The sequence below is a fragment of the Bombina bombina genome, chromosome 2 (assembly GCF_027579735.1).
Source record: "Bombina bombina isolate aBomBom1 chromosome 2, aBomBom1.pri, whole genome shotgun sequence".
NCBI lineage: Eukaryota > Metazoa > Chordata > Amphibia > Anura > Bombinatoridae > Bombina > Bombina bombina.
In genome coordinates this window covers 1130092941-1130106957 of record NC_069500.1, presented here as the reverse complement: position 1 = coordinate 1130106957, position 14017 = coordinate 1130092941, and positions in this window count along the sequence as shown.

The following is a 14017-nucleotide window of genomic DNA, read 5'->3' as shown; positions in this document are numbered from 1 at the left end:
AGATAATTAAGCAAATTTGATTATAGAAGTAAATCGGAAAGTTGTTTAAAATTGTATATTCTATCCAAATCATGAAAGAAAATTGTGGGGTTTTCTGTCCCTTTAACAGAGAAAATGACAAATAACAGCACTGAAATTAGATATATAATCAATAACATACAACATGTTACAGTGTATATATTTCAGAGCTGTACAATTATTCATTTTGTGAAAGCGATTTAAACATCATAAATAAATTAAAAGATAAACATGTAGATTACGAGTTTTGCGTTACGTCTTTTAACGCTGAAAAAATGGCAATTTCAGCGTAATGGCAGTAACGTACTATTAAAGAGCTAGTAAACCTACAAAATAGCACCATCTTTCTACCTGAATGGATTTCATAGAATAATTGCTATGAAAGTAACTTTCTTTCATGTAATTGACAAGAGTCCGTGAGCTAGTGACGTATGGGATATACAATCCTACCAGGAGGGGCAAAGTTTCCCAAACCTCAAAATGCCTATAAATACACCCCTAACCACACCCACAATTCAGTTTTACAAACTTTGCCTCCTATGGAGATGGTGAAGTAAGTTTGTGCTTGATTTTCTTCTGTGATATGCGCTTCTCAGCATTTTGAAGCCCGATTCCTCTCAGAGTACAGTGAATGTCAGAGGGATGTGAAGGGGGATTATCACCTATTGATTATATGGTTTTCCTTGCGGGAAATCTTTTCAAAGGATCTCTGTTATTGTTTGTAGAGATTCATCTCCTACCTCCCTTTTCAGATCGACGATATACTCTCATATTCCATTACCTCTACTGATACTTTTTCAGTACTGGTTTGGCTATCTGCTATATGTAGATAGGTTTCTTTCGGTAAGTATGTTTTCATTACTTAAGACACTCTCAGCTATGGTTTGGCACTTTATGTATTAATATAAAGTTTTAAATTAATGTATTGTACTTTTATTTGCCATGAGTCAGGTTTATGTATATTTCCTTTTGCAGACTATCAGTTTCAAAATTGGGAAACATATCTTACCTACACTAAGTGACGCAAATTCGTCATTTCCTGGTGTCTTAGTTGACACCAGGTTTCCTTGCACAAGGTTGCGTCTGCAAAAACGCGAGTTGCGTCATTTCCGGATAATGTTAGCAAAAAAATATTTTATTTTGCGTTGAACGTCATACTTGGCACCAAATAATTTAATTATTTAAACCCCACTTCCTATATGCCTCTTGCCTTTTTTTATGCTCAGAGGGCTATGCTGTTTGCACTTTTTTCCCATTCCTGAAACTGCCATATAAAGAAATTGATTATTTTGCTTTATATGTTGTTTTTTCTCTTACATTTGTAAAATGTCTCAATCCGATCCTGTCTCAGAAACCACTGTTTGAACCCTGCTGCCTGATAACAGTTCTACCAAAGCTAAGTGTATCTGTTGTAAGTCAGCGGAGCTTATGGGCTCCATGTACTAAGCCGTCAATTCATCCGTCATTTTAGACGCGGCTAAACTCGCCGTTACTCGCCGCAGGCGAAATGGTGTCCGCTGTTGCTATTTACTAATAATCCCACAATAAATAGACACGTCTAGCCCGCTGCGAGCAGTGGCGGAATATTGATAAATTTGACGCCTTGCTCGCCGCGACTAAGCTGATGTACTTAACTTTCAGTTGAATTGTCTGGCCAATTGTTAACACGTGACATGTAAGGTGTCATGAACGTCATAGTAGTCGCGGGAATAGAATTTTGCTCCTATAAATGTACAACTTTTCTAAACAACTTTATTATTGTTCCAAAATTTTTGGAGAGTAATTACAGAGCGCTCTTTTTTGTGATCTTTATTTACAAATTCGATATGGCTTAATCTAGATCTGAAACCGCTTCAAAATCCAAGAATCCTCACTATTCTCATCAGCAAAACGTCGTTTTGATTGACATGATTATTGACTCTTATGATTATTTGTTTGGATGTCGTGTCAAACAGACAAATTTTTATAGGAGGAAGCAGATCTGGCAAAGGATCAGCGATGCTGTTAGTGCCCAGGGTCCAGGAAAAAAGAATGTCGATCAGCTGAAGAAGCGTTACAACGACATTAAACGTTTCGCCAAAGCTAAATTGGCCAGAGAAAAAAATTCGGCACGTGCTACCGGAGGTGGACCAGCATATGTGGCAGACCTCAATTATTATGAGCAGAAGCTTGTTCAGCGTCTGGGACCAGAGATCATCACTGGCATAACGGATGATTGTGACAGTGATTTAAGAGGTAAATGTACAACATAATTGATGCAAATGTTTTTTTTTTAAATTATGATAGGTCATTGTCTCCAATATATATTTCTTTAAAATAACATTATCTGACTTCTTACGCTTCAGTATCTGAATCTATATAGGCCATTTAGGCCCCAAATACTGTAATCATTTATGTCGCATATATGTATAAGGGATTGTACAAGCCATTTAGGCCCCAAATACTGTAATCATTTATGTTGCATATATGTATAAGGGATTGTACAATAATAGGGTTGTTATACTGCCTTTTTTTTAAAGGTCTAACGGAACTATAGATTTGTTGATTATTAATATAGTGATCCCTAAAGATAACACCCATGTGTTTATTTTCAAACCAGTATTGCATAGAAACCTTAAAGAGATAATGACAATAGAAATAATGTAATTTGAAACTATTAAAAAAATATTGATGTTGTGTAACATGGTATGTCCGACATTAATCATGAGACTAACCCCAGATCACATGCCTTCTTAAATTTCTGATCTATTGACTTCCATGATGCGTTATTTGACTATAGAATATTATTTTTAACATCTTTCAAAATTGTTCTCCGCTTTATAAACATATACTTTTTTCAGATATAGCTATGCACATAGTTGACGCAGTCACATGAACCATCTATGTGCATCAACCAATGATCATTTACTGTGCCTATATAGATTTGCTTTTCATCAAAGTATAAAAATCCAATGAAGGCAAAAACATAATACAATTAAATATTTTTGAAAAAGCATTTTCTTATGTGATTTGTAAAGGAAATTTTATTTGTTCATGTCCCTTTAAAGGGCCACTAAACCCAAAATCTTTTTTTAATGATTCAGATAGAGAATAGAAATTTAAACAACATTACAAATTACTTCCATTATTTCTTTGGCTTCATTTTCTAGATATTCTTAGTTGAAGAAAAATAAATACACATGTTGAGCCAATCACACGAGGCTTCTTTGTGCAGCAATCAAATGCTTTTCAACAAAGAATATCAAGAGAATAAAACAAATTAGATAATATAAGTAAATTATAAAGATGTTTATAACTGCATTCTCTTTCTAAATCATAAAATAAAAAAGGTGGGTGGCATGTCCCTTTAATGATTGAGCCTTCATTCACTGCAGTGATTATTATTATTATTAACACTTTTAGCTTTCAGTTTCAACTAGAAATAAAAATAAACCTAACGTATTTTTTTTTTTTTTTTTTTTTAAAGCAACGCCAACAACACAAGCAGAGCCTGTGAGGAGTAACAAAGTGCCCACTTGTTCTACTTCATCTTCTGCGGTTTACAGACCACCCAGTTCAGCTGTTTCCAGACCTTCGGCCAGTTTTACACATGGACAATTAATACGCTCCACATCTAATGTTACACACACAACTTCCTTGGCGGACACACTTCCTGATGTAAGGACCAGCACTCCAGAAACTGGTGTTGGTAGAGCAACTGGTAAGTACTTTACAAATGAATAATTTCAATGTTGTGTGTTTTATCTCTTTTATCTATCAATTTTTTTTTAATTTTTTTTTTAAATGTCAAATGTCATTATTGACATATTCTAGTTCGAGATCTTTTACAGATGGAATGTAATTTGAAGGACAAATAGCAATGATCATAGATTTTCATGAAAGGCACACTATACAATTTTTTTTTTTAAATGAGGATTCGTGTAGAGCATGCATCCAATTGTAAGCAACTTTCTAATGGGTTTAAATGTTATCATTATTTTCTTTTTGAGAATTGATCATAGTATTACATTAGAAAGTTGATTGAAATTCCATGCTATATATCTTATTCTCAAAAATATTATTTTTGCTTCAGTGTCCAGTTAATTGCAAAGTACATTTCTATTAATAATTTTCCAAATAGAAATTTCACTGAATGTAATAGCGTTTGAATATATTTGGTTACATTGACTAAAAAACCTTTTTATTTTATTAATTTATTTATTTATTTATTTATTTTTTGTAGGTGATTTGGGACGTCTTTTCCAGCGATTGACTGGACATTCATCTCCATTATTTGATGGTATGTATCACATATGTATATATATAATATAACTTAAATTGGTGTATGACGGTTGTATCTGCTCTCTCCTTCTATTCTATTTCTGCAAGTGTTTTTAGAACATTTTATTTTTATTTACTAACAATTTGTTATGTCTTGATCTAGAAGAAGAAAACTCATCAAGGGAGATCACTATCAATCTCATGCCGATAGTGGAAAATCCCATTCAAGATGAACCACCAGGAGGGCATGATGGAAGCGAGACTCCAGATATTCTTGAAGATTTTGGAGATGCGCAACCAGATGAAATTCACACACCGGAAAACCATGAGGAACCTGTTGAAACACAGGCACCACCAATTGCACTGCAAACAGGTGGTCTAAATATTGACAATACACCGGCAGAAGGACTATTGGCCAATGTTGGATTGAGGGAAATGTTGACACTTGCAAGGCAATACAGAGAGGACCACAGAGAAATGCAAAATATGATTAACACTAATATTGACCGCTGGGCTGCTCTGTCAGAAAAAAATGTTGAACTAGAAATGCAAAGGAATGAGATTGAAATGCAGAAATTACCGCTGCAAAGAGAAATGTTCCAGTGGCAGAGGCGGATGGATGAAGAGAAAAACCAGCAAATTAACAGAGCTTTAACCATCAGTGAAAGGACATTACAATCTCTGTGGCTATTGTCAGTGAAAGGGAGGGTAAAACAGACCCAAAGAGGCCACGTCTGGAGTGAACATTTAATTTATTATTTATAACACTATATTAGTCACTGTTAATTTCTTTTCATCAATATATTGTTTAATAAGTTAGTTTTCTGTTCTTTAAGTTTAAAATGTTATTATTTAATAAAGACAAAATTTTTTATGCCCAAAAAAAAAGTTTATTTACATAAATTCAAAATCACTTTTGATTCTTCAACACAAAAGTTTTTCTCAGTTATTAATTGTCATTCTTCTGACAATCATCATGACAAAACAAAAAATGAAATCAAATAACATATTTACGGTATAAAAAAATCTACTTGCTCCATTAACATTCCAAAAGTTGCCCTAATTTTAGAAATTTTTTGTTTAACATGATCTTCAAGACAACTCTGAGTACTTTTGTCTGCAGTTTCAATAGTTGATGTTGAAGATAAATCTGTAGAAAAATAAATGCAAAGCAAATTTTAATTCAATTTTCATATACATATGCAATGTATGATAGGGTTTTTCATCACAAATATTACCTAGGTTATCTACTATATTAGCTTCTACACTTATGTCCACTCCTTTAAAGCTTTCATCTGAGCCAACTCCTATTTGAAATATACAATATGTATTAGTTAAAACTTTGATTTTCTTAGATTTAAGATTACTGAGTATGAAACATACCTTTATCTACCATCATTGTTGGTAAAACTTCTATCCTTGGTTGAGTATCATCTGAACTCAAGGCTTCAAATATTGGCACACTATCAGGATTTTGAAATTCTACCATTTCCATACTATTTTCCATGTATTCCATGGTAATATCTATGAACGTAATTACAAAGATAAAGATAGAAAACTATTAAATCAAAAACCTAGGATATATTATTTAAAACTATAATAATAATCATTAAAAGGGACATTGTACCCAATTTCTAAGTTTCATGATTCAGATAGTGCATGCAATTTAAATAAACTTTCTATTTTACTTCATTCTTTTTGTATCTTTATTTGAAAAGCAAGAATGTAAGTTTAGATTCCAGCCCATTTTTGGTGAACCAACTGTGTAGTACTTGCTAATTGGACAGAACCAATCAAAAAGTGCTATCCATGGTGCTCAACAAAAAATTGGCTGGCTCCTTAGCTTAGATGCCTTCTTTTTAAAATAAAGATAGAAAGATAATGAGAAAAAAAATGATAATAGAAGTAAATTAGCAACTTGATTAATATTGCATGCAAAAACTTTTTAAGCCAAAACCTAAAATATATGATTTAAAAGTTAAATAATAAGTCATTACCTGTCTGTGTCTTTTTATGAAAAATTTCATATGGATTTGGAGATAATTCAATATCCAATAGTGTTATTGGCAAAGGTGGAGAAAGAGCTTCACTTCTGGGTGTTTGCACCAACATTGACCTTAGGTAGCGTGGTGGGTGTTCACACTTCATTCTCCTACTTCTCATATCTATAAACATATATATAAAAAAATTTGGAATAAAAAAAATAAATTTAATTATTCCAAGTAATTTTTTGTTTTCAAAACATTCAGTTCTGCATGCTTACTTTTCTAACATGTTTCAATGGTATATAGTAATATATTTATATTTTATTCTACTAACTCAGTTCTGCATGTTTCAATGGTATATACTAATATAGTTATATTTTACTGTACTAACTCATTTTTGTATGCTAACTTTTCTAACCTTTTAAGTGTATATAGTAATATAGTTAAATTTTAATCTACTAACTCAGTTCTGCATGCTTACTTTTGTAACTTTTTGCAATTGTATATACTATTATAGTCAAAGTAACACTCAGAAAATAATATTGTCCTGGATTCGTCAATGATGACGCAGTTCAAAAATAAACCCTTTTTTTATATTATAAAAAATTATTTCATATATAATTTTGGAACTTACATGTCCTTATCAATCTTCGAATCGATTTATAGTACTTCGGTTCTCTTCTCTTCAAATCACTATATTTTCTAAGACACTGTCGTCTTGTTCTTTTAATTTTTGAAATACGATGCATTCTTCTCAGCATCTCGTATATAATTTTGTCTCTGCATTCCTGTCTCACTCCCCTCACACCACCAATCCGTTTAGTGAAATATTTATCCATGGCATAAACTAATATCACCAATTCTCCAGCACCAAAAGGTTCAGGACGCAACATGTTTGACGATGACCTGATTAATCGTTATGTCAATAATTAGCGCATTGATATAGATATGTATCCCCGAAAAATAGAAAAAAATATAATGTATATGTAGATTAATGTATTTTATGAAGGTTTGTAAATATCGATGTTTATAGTTATTACAAATGATATTTGGTTTCTATACATTTTCTTTGTTTCAGATGTGTTGATATGTATTAAAATTTACTTTGGTTTACAATTGTTATTTTGTTTCTAAACATTTTCTTTGTTTCAGATGTGTTTATATGTATTAAAATTTATTTTGGTTTACCATTTTTATTTTGTTTCTAAACATTTTTTTTTTTTTAAGATGTGTTTATATGTATTAAAATGTACTTTGGTTTACAATTGTTATTTTGTTTCTAAACATTTTCTTTTTTTTCATATGTGTTTATATGTATTAAAAGTTAGTTTGGTTTACAATTGTTAATATATAATGTTTAAAGATTGTAATTTTGTAATAAAATAATTTATTTGCCATTATTTTCTATATGCCACTATTCTTTTAACAAATCTTGAATGGAAAAATATATTATTAAGGATAAGAAAATAAGTGTTAAGAGTAAGCCCTTAAGGTATTTATTTGAATATGGGAAAACCTAGTAGCTGTTAAAAATTGAGGTTAGAATAAAACAAATCAAATTAGCAAGTCTTTTTTTAACTAAAAAATCCTATCTGATAACATAAAGCACTGTTGAATATACTGTCGCTTGTTACAGCTACAATTCAATGACACAATACAATGAATTAGCATCAGCTATGGAGGGATTACATTACACTAATCACATTATGTAAAAGAGTGAGAGCAGCTGTAGACACTAGTGTGATGTCACAAAGACAATGTATTTCCTATAATATATTGTCTGTAATAACTTTGATCATAAACTTTATTTATTTGAAACCTTTGATAATTGAAGAGCAACAACTGTTATGTATTTAACTGTTTATCATGAGTGATTTTTAATAACCTTAATTCTTAAAAAAAAAATGGAGACAAGTTAATAAAGAAAGTTTTTTATTGATCAACTGAAACTTTAATCTACAAAATATTGTTCTGAAACCATGTCCCTTGTTGCATTTCCACGCCTATTAGCTTGTTCTACACATATTTCTTCTGGTAAATCATCAGCATCTATTGGATCTTCATCTTCTAATGGACAGCCTCTTTTAATTGCTATATTGTGCAGTATGCAGCAAACCAATATAATTTTTGCAACTTTCTCTGGTGCATACTGCATAGCACCACCAGAACGATCAAGACATCGAAACCGCATTTTCAAAAGACCGAAAGTCCTCTCAATAATCCCCCTGGTAGATCAGTGAGCTTCATTGAAACGTACTTGACTTCTGGTCTGTGGGTTGTTATAGGGAGTCAACAGCCATTCTGTACATGAGTACCCTCCATCTCCTAATAGAAGATATAATAAATATAAATATTAATATAAGAATAATTATAAAGATTCAGAACTATACAATACAAATTTAAACTATACAGATTACAGTCAACAAATTGGGCGCAATTTTTGTACATTAAAATGAGAGATAAATTAGACGCCAGTTATGCTTACCTAGAAGCCATCCTTCAGGCATATTTCCGTCCTCGAACTTCCGGTATAACCCAGTCTGCCTTAAGATGTAAGAATCATGACAGGAGCCAGGAAAGTTAGAACGGACACTGATAATCCTCATGTTGGGGTCACAGACCATCTGGACATTCAAGGAATGGAAATGCTTTCTATTCCTATAGATCTCCTCACGAGCTTGAAGTGGTCTTACAGCAACATGGGTACAGTCTATGGCACCTAGGACATTGGGCATCCCAGCCATCCTATAGAAATTTGACTTGATAGATTGCCATTCTTCAGGGGTAGATGGCAAACAAACATATCAATGAAAAATAACCATCATAGCCCCTATTACTTTGGATAAGTGGCGTGAAAAAGCAGATTGACTCATTCCAATAATGACGCTAGAAACTGCCTGAAAGGAGCCTGTTGCAAAAAAATGCAATGCAGCTAATAGTTTCAGAAGTCCCGGAATAGCTTGTGAACGAGCAGTCATTGGCTCCAAATGATCTTCAATCTCTCGATACAGGTGTAATATCGATTCACGATCAAGCCGGAATCTTTGTATGATCTCTTGGTCAGAAAGGCCGTGCAAACCAACCCGTGGAAGGAATACACGGGGGACACGAACTCTCCTTCTTCTAACGATACGATTAGCTACATTTCCAGTATTCTGTCTTCTAGCCCGGATTTGCATCACACGGAGAATAAACAAAAACAGAATTCTCTCTATAGCTGCTGAAATGAACAATGTAAGTACAATGCTGATATTACTGCCTTTTATATATGTCTAGACTGGCGTCTAGAGTGACTTTCCTATTGTTTTGTACCTTGCCCGCCACCTAAAAGGTGGCGAGGCAAAAATAACGAGGTGGGGGCGGAGATTGACGCGAGCAGACAAATAGATTTTTTAGTACATTCGTTTTTGGCGAGTTGGTGGTCTAATGTGTCTAATTACAGTAAAAAATGGAGAGGTAGCGAGGTTTGGGGGATAAGTATGCTCGCAATTTTAAAGATGCGAGTTTTAACATAATTGACGGCTTTGTACATATCAGTTTGTGAGTTTTGACGCGAGATTTGTTGCGGGTATTTCGCTGACTGCTTAGTACATGGAGCCCTATATATCCAGCTATAGTATGTAACAGTTGTCATGATGATAAGCTTTTACATGCAGAGAATGTATCCATCAGTACTAGTACAATGCCTGTTGTTCCTTCAACATCTAATGTACATGATATTCCTGTGAATATAAAAGATTTTATTGCTGATGCAATTCAGAAGGCTTTGTCTGCTATTCCGCCTTCTAATAAACGTAAAAGGTATTTTAAAACTTCTCATAAAGTTGATGAAATTTCAAATGACCGACAACATACTGAATTATCCTCCTCTGATGAGGATCTATCTGGTTCAGAAGATCTACCTACCTACCTCAGATATTGACACTGATAAATCTACTTATCTCTTTAAGATGGAGTATATTCGTTCCTTGTTAAAAGAGGTGTGGATTAAACGTTTAAATTCTGTTTATAAACCTCCTGTGGTTACTCCAGAGGTTTTTCCAATTCCTGATGCTATTTCTGATATGATTTCAATGGAATGGAATAGGCCTGGAATACTTCTTTTATTCCTTCTTCTAGGTTTAAAAAGTTGTATCCTTTGCCAGCAGTTAGGTTTGAGTTTTGGGGAAACATCCCCAAAGTTAATGGGGCTATTTCTACTCTTGCCAAACAAACTACTATTCCTATAGAAAATAGTACTTCTTTAAAGGACCCTTTAGATAGGGAACTTAAATCTTATATAAGGAAAGCTTATTTATTTTTTAACTACATTCTTAGGCCTGTATATCCATGGCTGATGTGGCAGCTGCATCAACTTTTTGGTTGGAAAGCTTAGCGCAACAGGAAACAGATCCTGATTTGTCTAGCATTGTTCGCTTGCTTCAACATGCTAATCATTTTATCTGTGATGCTATTTTTGATATCATCAATATTGATGTTAAATTTATGTCTTTAGCTATTTTAGCTAGAAGAGCTTTCTTTCCAAGGTAACAATTTATTTGGTTCTCAGTTGGATTCAATTATTTCAACAGTCACTGGGGGGAAGAGAGTTTTTTTTACCTCAGGATAAAAGATCTAAGGGTAAATCTAAAGCTTCTAATCATTTTTGTTCTTTTCAACAGAATAAGGAACAGAAAGCCAATACTTCCCCCAAAGAACTAGGTACATGGATTCCCTATAGAAGGGGTGGATAGCTTGATGCTGACGAGTCCACTCTACCCATGCTGTAATATGACGGGGACAGCCACAATAGGTCCTCCCACTGTTTGCGGTGACGTACACAGAATTTCGTTTGTTGTAAGGAGTAAATCAGAATCGCCACAATACTAAATATTCATCCAACTGGAAGGTACCCCAATTTGTTATGTTTGAAATGAAACACCTTGCTCAAAGTTTAGCTATGATTATGAGCTTGTGCTTGCACACTGGTTTGTATAAATGCACTGGATGACATAGAACACATACCATTATATATATATATATTTGGATTTTATCCATTAGTATATTAATTTCATTTTCTTTCCCTCATTTAGGCCTAGGTTTGGAGTTTGGCGGTAGCCGTGAAAACCAGCGTTAGAGGCTCCTAACGCTGGTTTTAGACTACCGCCGGTATTTGGAGTCATTCAAAAAAGGGTCTAACGCTCACTTTTCAGCCGCGACTTTTCCATACCGCAGATCCCCTTACGTCAATTGCGTATCCTATCTTTTCAATGGGATCTTTCTAACTCCAGTATTTAGAGTCGTGGCTGAAGTGAGCGTTAGAAATCTAACGACAAAACTCCAGCCGCAGAAAAAAGTCATTAGTTAAGAGCTTTCTTGGCTAACGCCGGTTTATAAAGCTCTTAACTACTGTGCTCTAAAGTACACTAACACCCATAAGCAACCTATGTACCCCTAAACCGAGGTCCCCCCACATCGCCACCACTCGATTAAAATTTTTTAACCCCTAATCTGCCGACCGCCACCTACGTTATACTTATGTACCCCTAATCTGCTGCCCCTAACACCGCCGACCCCTATATTATATTTATTAACCCGTAACCTGCCCCCCACAACGTCGCAGCCAGCTACCTACAATAATTAACCCCTAATCTGCCGACCGCAAAGAGCCGCCACCTACATTATAGCTATGTACCCCTAATCTGCTGCCCCTAACACCGCTGACCCCTATATTATATTTATTAACCCCTAATCTGCCCCCCTCAACGTTGCCTCCACCTGCCTACACTTATTAACCCCTAATCTGCCGAGCGGACCGCACCCCTACTATAATAAAGTTATTAACCCCTAATCTGCCTCACTTACCCTATAATAAATAGTATTAACCCCTAATCTGTCCTCCCTAACATCGCCGACACCTAACTTCAATTATTAACCCCTAATCTGCCGACTGGAGCTCACCGCTATTCTAATAAAGTATTAACCCCTAAAGCTAAGTCTAACCCTAACACTAACACCCCCTAAATTAAATATAATTTTAATCTAATGAAATTAATTAACTCTTCTTAAATAAATTATTCCTATTTAAAGCTAAATACTTACCTGTAAAATAAATCCTAATATAGCTACAATATAAATTATATTTATATTATAGCTATTTTAGGATTAATATTTATTTTACAGGCAACTTTGTAATTATATTAACTAGGTAGCTATTAAATAGTAAATAACTATTTAATAGCTATTGTACCTGGTTAAAATAAATACAAAGTTGCCTGTAAAATAAATATAAATCCTCAAATAGCTACAATATAATTATAATTTATATTGCAGCTATATTAGGGTTTATTTTACAGGTAACTATTTAGCTTTAAATAGGAATAATTTATTTAATAAGAGTTAATTTATTTTGTTAGATTTAAATTATATTTAATTTAGGGGGGTGTTAGTGTTAGGGTTAGACTTAGCTTTAGGGGTTAATACATTTATTATAGTAGCGGTGTGGTCGGTCAGCAGATTAGGGGTTAATTATTGTAGGTAGCTGGAGGCGACGTTGGGGGCGGCAGATTAGGGGTTAATAAATATAATATAGGGGTCGGCTGTGTTAGGGGCAGCAGATTAGGGGTACATAGGGATAATGTAGTTTGCGGCGGTGTATGGAGCGCCAGATTAGGGGTTAAAAAAAATATGCAGGTGTCAGCGATAGCGGGGGCGGCAGATTAGGGGTTAATAAATATAATATAGGGGTCGTCAATGTTAGGTGCAGCAGATTAGGGGTACATAGGGATAACGTAAGTGGCGGCGATGTACGGAGCAGTAGATTAGGGGTTAAAAAATGTTAATAGAGTGGTAGCGATGTGGGGGGACCTCGGTTTAGGGGTACATAGGTAGTTTATGGGTGTTAGTGTACTTTAGAGCACAGTAGTTAAGAGCCTTATAAACCGGCGTTAGCCCAGAAAGCTCTTAACTACTGACTTTTTTCTGCGGCTGGAGTTTTGTCGTTAGATTTCTAACGCTCATTTCAGCCACGACTCTAAATACCGGCGTTAGAAAGATCCCATTGAAAAGATAGGATACGCAAATGGCGTAGGGGGATCTGTGGTATGGAAAAGTCGCAGCTGCAAAGTGAGCGTTAGACCCTTTCCTGACTGACTCCAAATACCAGCGGGCGGTAAAAAACAGCGTTAGGAGCCTCTAACGCTGGTTTTGACGGCTCCCGCCCAACTCTAAATCTAGGCCATAGTGTGCTGACATGATACTCCCATATGGTAAATGTTTTAAAGCTGTAATTGAATAAGCCTATATGGGTAATATTAATGATATTGTATAAGAGTGTTATTTAAGAGTTAAAATTGTGGAATAGGTTTGACACACCCCCAGCAGTTTTTTAATGGGACTAATTTAGTATTTTAACACCTGATGGGTGTGTGTGCTAATAATAGACATGGATTGGTTCCTTGTTCTTTTTAAGTCAGAGCTCTGCAATCTGTTCTTTTCACTATCAGAGTCATATGGTTGATATCTGACTTTTACTTGCCATTAAATTGTGGTATTTTTTAACACTACTATGAGAGTCTGAGCTTGTTTATATCCACTGAGGACCTCACAGATACCGGCACTGACTTCTGAGACAGTGAGCTGGGACACTGCAAACTCCCAGTCTGCTTGGCTTAGCACATTTGGGTACTGCTCCACTTGTTAGTTTTCATTCATCTTTCTATCCATATCCACAGTATCACACTAGAAGGTGCCTTTGTTTTTTGTGATTGTATTCA